The 7433-nt window shown below is 35.4% G+C and overlaps 1 non-coding gene across 1 annotated transcript; it reads left to right on the forward strand.

Annotated features, from left to right (window-relative positions):
* Window positions 1-1501: 1501 nt before the first annotated feature.
* LOC121216357 (small nucleolar RNA R71) lies at window positions 1502-1608 on the forward strand. The gene has a single exon (XR_005912531.1). It is a non-coding gene; the product is annotated as a small nucleolar RNA R71 (small nucleolar RNA).
* The last annotated feature ends 5825 nt before the right edge of the window (window positions 1609-7433 follow it).

The following is a 7433-nucleotide window of genomic DNA, read 5'->3' on the forward strand; positions in this document are numbered from 1 at the left end:
AATCAGTAGGGAAGATAAATTTATCTACACGTACCAATACATCCTCAACTTTTCCTTCTGGATGTGCTAATGTTCGATCCGCTAATTGAAGTGTAACCGTAGTTGGTCTAACTTCACCTATCTCCAACTTCGTAAATATTGACACAGGCATCAAGTTAATACTCGTACCTAAGTCACATAATGCCTTACCATAATATGTTGCTCCAATGTTGCAAGGTATGGTAAAAAATCCAGGATCCTTCAAATTTGGGGGTAGTTTGTCTTGAATATATGCACTGCATTCCTTCATCAGAGCTACTATCTCAAATTCTCCAAGTCTTCATTTTTTGGATAGGATATCCTTCTTGAATTTGACGTAGTTCGGCATTTGCTCAAGTGCTTCAACCAACAGGATGTTGATATGAAGTTGCTTGAGTATTTAGGAACTTTTTGAATTAAATCTCCTACTTCTGCTTTGAAGTCTTTGAGGGTAGGGTGGTGGTGGTGGTTTCTTTACTGAAACTGGTTGATTCTCCATCTGTGGCAATTCTGCATCCAACGGAGTTGTTAGTTGATCAAAATTAGCTGGTTCTGAAATTACCTTGTCGGGTTTTGTAGAGTCTGGTTCTTGTGAAACTGGAATTTCAACACTCGGTTGAACTTTCTCTGAATCTTGAGCATCAGCTTGCTCCTTTTTAACTTCAATGGTGTTGGGCTCTACTTTCTTTCCACTCCTCCATGTCAACGCTTTGCAATGTTTCTTCCCCGGATTCTTCGGTTTCTCCGTATCACTAGGTAAAACACCTTGTGGTCGGTTATTGAGTTTAGTTACAAGCTAGCCCATTTGGTTTTTTAGGTTTTTGAATGTAGCTGGTTGGCTTTAGATTAAGGCATCATTCGTGGCCATGTATGCTTTCAACAGATTTTCTAAGCCATTGGATGGTTCAACTTGGGTTGGTTTCTAAACTTGTTGGGGAAAACTAGGCGGCTGGATTGGTTTAGGTTGGGCGTAAGTGTTACTGGTTCCAACCCATTGGTTACTCTAGGAAAAATTCGGGTGGTTTCGCCACGATGGGTTATAGAAATTAGATTGCAGTCCTTGCCTTGCTCGATTTTGGTTCTGATTACCTATGTAGTACATGGATTTTGGGTTTGATGGACATTCTTCAAACAAATGTCTTTCCCCACAATAGACACAGGCTATATTTTCAAATTGGGTTGGTGGCTGTGCTGCAAAACTGTTAGACCCATTAGTAGTAAGATTTTTTAACATTGAGGATATTGATGATACCTGAGATGCGAGTGAAGTAAGAGCGTCTACTTCATGTATTCCAGCAACTCGTCTTCCTAAGCTGCTCGATTGGTTGGCCATTGATAGTTATTGCTAGCAATCCTCTTAATAATTTCATAAGCCTCGTTATAAGACTTAGAAAGGAGAGCACCATTAGCAGAAGCGTCCACTACCATCCTTGTGTGAGTATTGAGACCATTATAAAATGTCTCAAGTTGGATGCAATGTGGGATTCCATGATGAGGGCACTTTCGTAATAATTCTTTATACCTTTCCCATGCTTCATACGAGGACTCATCATCCATTTGTTGGAAAGCAGTGATCTCGTTCCTCAACTTAGAATTATTGCTAGGCGGGAAATACTTCATAAGGAATCTTTCTGCTAACTCTTGCCATGTGGAAATTGAATTCGGTGGCAATGAGTTCAACCAAGCTCGAGCTCTGTCCCTTAGTGAATATGGGAACAACTTCAGTCGTAATGCATCTTTAGGTACTTCGGCTAACTTGAAAGAATCACTCACCTCCATAAACAATCTTAAGTGTAGGTGAGGATCTTCGGTAGGCATTCCACTAAATTGGCCCACCGTCTAAAGCATCTAGAACATGACTAGCTTCAGCTCGAACTGTTATGCCTCAATTTCGGGTCTTTTAATACCCGGATTAAGATCATTAAATACTGGCACATCATACTGTCTTAAAGCTTTGTCCCTATCACCAGCAATAAGGATAGGATTTTGAGCAGGGTTTGCTCCATTTTCTTAATTTGGATTTTCAAAGTTCATTTCTTTGGTCCTTCTCTGATTTGCTTGTCGTCTTCCCTCTCGAAAAGTTTATTCTATCTCAGGGTCTACAGGGAGTAGGTCAATAATCCGGTCAATACTCATAAACACCTGTAATAATCACACAAAAATTAATTAAGTTAAAATTTAAACAGAAAAATAAACCAAAATGCAAAACTAACAAATTCACAAATAATGACTTTTTAAAACAATCCCCGGCAACAGCACCAAAAACTTAGAACTACGAAAATGTGCAAGTGTACACAATTGCAACAAGTAATAAAGTGACAAGTAAATATTGAGTTATCGTACCCATAGGGACTGCGAAAAGAATTATTGATGAATGCTATTTAAAACACTTTGGTGAAAAAAAATATTTTGTTTAAAGAGGGTAATTAAAAACTAAAATTTTAAACTAAGCAAACTAAAGAAATAAATCTCAAATACACAATTTCAAAATATGATTTAATCAAGATGACATAAATTTTTTTATTTAATTACATTTCTTTAACTTAGAATTATTAAACTTATGTCTATGTTGTTACGAATAAATTCAAGGCAACTCGGTAATTTGCTAACTTATGAACATATTCACTTGCACAAATCCATTCATCTCTTAACATATCCCTATGTTAATTCAAACGATTAAATATATTTTAATAAGAAAACATGTTATGTCACGTACATACTCATTAAATTAAACTAATCTCTTGCATATCCCTATGTCAATTCCAACGATTAATTAAATCTAATGAGCATATAAAAGAATATGTGAGGTAAAAAGGTATTCTTACCTTGAAACAATTTAATCACAATAATCTTACAAGTTATTCAAGGCAAGTGTATCGCCAGATACATTGCTAATTTAAGCTTCAGCTACCTTAGAAGAATAAACATGCACTGAGTAAATATTGTGTCCATTAATTACAATTTCAATCCGTTTGAATAATTAATTCATTAGCTACCTCACAATTGTAATGTAAGAATAACTTAGGCATGATTTTACTTAATCAAGCATTTTACCGAGGCCTATAACAACATAAACACAATTTTAATAATTTAAGTTAAAGAAATGTAATTAAATCAACAAAATTATGTCATCTTGATTAAATCATATTTTGAAATCGTGCATTTGAGATTTATTTATTTAGTTTACTTAGTTTAAAATCTTAGTTTTTAATTACCCTCTTCAAACAACATATTTTCTTCACCAAAGTGTTTTAAATAGCATTCATAAATAATTCTTTTCGCAGTCCCTGTGGGTACGATAACTCGACATTTACTTGTCACTTTATTACTTGTTGCGATTGTGTACACTTGCACATTTCCGTCTTTCCACTCTCTCAAGATCATCGCCAACTATAGCTCTAAACTCTTCAGTGGCAGCTTACTCAATTGTAAAGGTTCCAAACCTTGAGGAGCTATGGGGACCGGTTGGGGAATAGGTGGAGGTGAAGGTTGCTGAGCAGCCGGATTAGTTCAGACAAACTCAGTGAACCACTCGTTCATCATTTGGAAGAAGGCTTCCTTGGCCTCTCCTCCCTGACTACCTGATATGGGTCTCGACTCAGATTGCGCTACTCCGTGAATGGAGGCTAATGTATTACTCTCAACATCATCAGCCACATCTCTATTGGGATCCATTTTCTATATAAAAAGACAATTTAAATTGTCAGGAGATATCACACTGTCACAGGTTATATATGGCATGTATAGCTAGACTCTTACATACGCTACGTTAGTCCTAGGATCGACTAAACCATAGCTCTGGTGCCAATAAATGTAGCACCCCTAACCCGTATCTGTCGACAGAATAGGATTACATAGCATTACCAGACTTATATCACATTCGAACATACATTTCTTATATAATTATCAATTTCAAATACAACTAATTCATAATCAATCACATTGTCCCTAATACGAGCCTACGAGACCCAAAACATGTGTTAGGAGTGGTTCGGGACTAAACTGATATCTCAGGAAACTTTTAGAAAACTTAGAAAATTTTGCAAAATACAGGGGACACACGCCCGTATGGCTCGACGGTGTGAGAGACACGCCCGTGTCACAAGCTGTGTGGACATTTGAAATGGGATCACATGGGCATGTCCTTGCCCGTGTCTCACCTTATATAACTCTCTGACTTGGGTCACATGGCCAACCACACACCCGTGTGACTAGCCCGTGTGCCCTTCAAAATGGTCTCACATGCCCGTGTGCCAGGCTGTGTGCTAGGCTGTGCTAAACCTGTAGGGTATACTGACTTATGCCACATGTCTAAGTCACATGCCCGTGTGCTGGACTGTGTGGAGCATACTGACTTGATTTCTAATTAAGCACCAGGGGACACACGACTGTGTCACCGACTGTGTCAAACACGGCTGAGACATATGCCTGTGTGGACAAAAATAGGCTATTTGCTAAACCATTTATCTCACCCACTTTCAATCACCTACACAAACCAAATAGCATATAACATGGCATAAATAAGCATTCAAATCAATCTCAACCAAGCCTAATTCATGCTAATTTCATACCATCATCCATCAGACATACAAGTATCCAAATAAGTCCTTCAATTCATACCAATTTCACATTTTCAAATCACCTAAATGGTCACTTTCAATTATGCACTAAATTGCATAAAACCGCAAGCATATCAATCTCAAATTCTAACCATTTGGTATCCAAAATACCAATTCAAAAACAACCATTCACCATAAGCATTTACATAACAATTACGAAATGCATAACAAAGGCCATTTGCACATATATATACATCACTACATATACCAAAATAAGCCAACTCTCATGGCTATACACAAAACCAAACACTTAACATTTATAAGCCAACTCAAATGGCTAAATCCATTACCAAACTATATACCAAAATGACCATAATTCCTATACATGCCATATAACCAAAACATAAGTTTCAAAGGTACCAAAGTGAAAGCTTGATAGTGTGATGAGATCTCCGATGACTCCCAATCCGAACTAGCTTCGAAATTCACTATAAAACACAGAAAAGTAAACAGAGTAAGCTATAAAGCTTAGTAAGTTCGTATAGTAATAAACTCAACTTGTCATAAATACACAATTCACACAATTGAATATATCAATGTACAACTCATATTAATCCACAAACCTATCACATAATTATTCATAAGGTTAGATGTGAAATTCACAAGTTTCTTCGATTCAAAGCTTATACAGTTCATGTACATACCTGTACCATCTCGTACCAATCTCATAGTCATCCATAACTTTGACATACCCATTGAACCATTTGGAATACTATCGGATACTCGAGAATCTCACACCCTAAGTGCCAATATATAATTGAAGCTATCTCAATCTCATATCTCATATAATGTTCACTCTTGAGCTATCAACGGGCCTACTCACACAAGCTGACACGGTGCTGCTCACACAAGCTGACAAGAATCTGCAACACATTCCAGATAACTCAGCCATCAGTAGGACATATGGACCAACACCCAAATCACATAACCCCTAATGACATGTCATTTGTATCCTAATCTATTCCTAAGGTTCAACCAAGATTTCACATTGTTGAATCTTTGTCGAATATATTTGTAAGATCATTTACACAATTATTTCAATAATAAAGCATTGAAACCACAATTATAACAATGCTTATTAACATTCGAACTTACCTCGATCGCAAAAACGTCGGAATAGATCGACTAGTCCAATACTTTATTTTTCCCCCGATCTAGATCCGAACTTCATTTTTCTTAATCTATATAATATCAAGTTTAACTCATTCAATTGTTAGTCTATTCAATTTAGCACAAAAATCACATTATGGAAACTTTACACTTTTTCCTATAATATTTTAATTTCTTTACAATTTAGTCCTTAGCTCATAAAAATACAAATTCATGCAATTCAATTTCAACCCGTCACATTCGAATATCAATTAAGTCCCAAGAAGCCCAAAATTTTCAATTATTTCACAATTTAACCCCAAAATTTTCACATTTCTCAAACATATCCTTAATTGACAATTTTACCAAAAATCACTTTACGAATGTTGTTTATCTAACAACAACCATACATTTTCTATCATCAAACATTAAAATAAACCTATATTCATTAATGGAAAAACCCTAAACCTTTAAAATTTTTGCAAATTAGTCCCTGGACTAGCTAGATTAAGTTATAACGACTCTGAAAACATAGAAATCATTAAAAAGGGACAAAAATCACTTACAATACAAGCAAATTGCTTAGCCGAAACTTCCTCCTTAGTTTAACAATGTGGCCGGTTCTCTCTAGGTTAATTTGAAAAAGATGATGTTTTAATTTCATCTTTTTCTTTTATTAATTTAACTTATTTTACTAAATTACAAAATTAACCTTAATGATAAACCATTAAAATCACCTACATGATGTCTATCTTTGTCCACTAATAAAATTAATGGTCTAATTACAATTTAAGATCTCCAATGTAAAGTTCTATAGCTATTAGACAACTTTAGCTATTAGAACATAACATTTACACTTTACGCGATTTAGTCCTTTTTATCAAATTAAGCAGTCAAACGATAAAATTTCTTAATGAAATTTTCACATAATCATACTATCATGCTGTATACCTCAAAATAATAAAATAAATATTTTGACCTCAGATTTTTGGTCCCGAAACTACTGTTCCGATGTGACTAAAAACGAGTTGTTACATACACATTCACTGAATAGGTTAGTCTCTCTTTAGGCCTCTCTTGGCCGACACGATCATATAAATAGTCAAAATTGCTCATTTTATTATCTGTGAATTAAAAATGAAAACTAAACAAAAATATAACTAAATTGCTTTCCTACGAGCTCATTAAGCACAAAAAAATAGTTTAATATGCTACAACGAATTGCAACAGTTTAGTTTCATAAGCTCACCCCATTAGTCTTATACTTTTCAAGTAAACCTAAAAACTAGGACTGGACCTAGCATGTAGAGCATCAACTTGGACATCATGTTATTTTTGAATAAAATATTTAGTCAAAATTTTTATGTTGGTTTTGGACTATAACCATTTTTATTTGGACTATGGCTTGATAATTTCTTATTTGGGGGTTTTTCATGTATGCATGGGCTTTTTAAACTTAATAATTGGTAGATGCATGTTTCCTGACCTAAAATAAAATAAGACATATTTACTGAATTTCACTACAATAGAATGAAACGGGTTTTCTGTAACATCCCAAAATAGGGCTTAGAAATTTGAGCTTGGTGAGCAAGTACACGCCAATAAGCTTGGTGAGTTGGTGTTCGCCAGCAGGCCTGGCGAGCTAGGGTTCACTAGAAAGCTTGGTGAGCTAATGTACTCTAGAAGTCCTGGTGAATTAAGAAAGCT

This window comes from Gossypium hirsutum, chromosome A02 (genome assembly GCF_007990345.1).
Source record: "Gossypium hirsutum isolate 1008001.06 chromosome A02, Gossypium_hirsutum_v2.1, whole genome shotgun sequence".
Classification (NCBI taxonomy): Eukaryota; Viridiplantae; Streptophyta; class Magnoliopsida; order Malvales; family Malvaceae; genus Gossypium; species Gossypium hirsutum.